Source organism: Amyelois transitella, chromosome 31 (assembly GCF_032362555.1).
Source record: "Amyelois transitella isolate CPQ chromosome 31, ilAmyTran1.1, whole genome shotgun sequence".
NCBI classification, from domain to species: domain Eukaryota; kingdom Metazoa; phylum Arthropoda; class Insecta; order Lepidoptera; family Pyralidae; genus Amyelois; species Amyelois transitella.
The window spans coordinates 1,722,909-1,724,148 of NC_083534.1; the positions used below are offsets into that span (position 1 = coordinate 1,722,909).

Sequence of the window (1,240 nt, forward strand, 5' to 3'; positions counted from 1 at the left end):
GATATTGGTTGCTCTCTCTTTTAATGCAACAGGCAGTTATCAACGTATCGTAGGAAGGAACTATGGTACTGCAATGTCACAGCAGTCAGTGTCAAGGTGTATCAAAGAGGTGACCGATGCGTTCAACCAAATAATAATTCTACAAAAATATATAAAGTTCCCTACTAATGTTAATGAACGGAATGCTATAAAGATGAAGTAAGTAGTTACAATAAAATTTTCTTATAGGAAAATGTTTATAGGAAACATACATTTTATAATACATATTACAGTTCATAATTTTTTTTTTAACTTTTAGATTCTACGAAAAATATGGAATACCCGGTGTTATTGGTTGCGTAGATGGAACACACGTGGCCGTGGTAAGACCGTCAGAAAATGAGGATTGGTATTTCAACCGAAAACACTACCATTCCAGAAATGTGCAAATTGTATGATCATTTAAATTAACTATACCTTACCAAATGAAGTAATTTGTGAATGTATAGGTTGCCACTGTTAAAAGATATATTAATTTTTTAATTGTTTCAGATATGTGATTTTGATCTAAATATTATAAGTGTAGATGCATGTTTTGGTAGTGCTACCCATGATTCACACATCTTTAACCAACATGCGATCAAAAATCACCTAATTGATTTAGTGAACCAAGGGGAGACAGTGTGTTTATAAGGTAAGTGTTTATTTTTATTATTTATTTACATTTTTTATTTCTATGATTGGAAAAGTTTCATCAGAATATTTTCCAAAATGCTACCTCAGCTGTTAAGCGTAGGTGGCCAGTCTAGGTACTAAGCTGAACTTAAATAATGACATCTATGTTCATATTTGCAGGTGACTCGGGGTATGCACAAAAAGAGTACAAGATGACACCAATTGTCAATGCTGCAGCTGGTTCTCCAGAGGAATTCTATACAGAAATACACTGTTCAGCTGGTAACAGAGTGGAACGAACGATAGGGTTATTAAAGGCACGCTGGCGGTGTTTGCTGAAGCATAGGGTGCTTCATTAAAACACAACATGCGTTAATTATTTTATAAACCAGACATGGTTTCAAAAATAATTAACGCATGTTGTGTGCTACATAATATGTGTAACACAGCACACATCCCCTCCCCCAGCGAAGTTAACCCTTCGTTGTCGTCCGGCACCGCGCAGCAGCCATCGTCGGAGCCCGCGCCAAGCGCCGCTGCGCACGCGCAAAGCGCTGGAGCCACGCTGGAACTGCGCAGGAGTTGA

At 37.7% G+C, this 1,240-nt stretch overlaps 1 pseudogene; it reads left to right on the plus strand.

Moving 5' to 3' along the window:
- On the plus strand, positions 1-1,240 carry LOC106137483 (putative nuclease HARBI1; annotated as a pseudogene).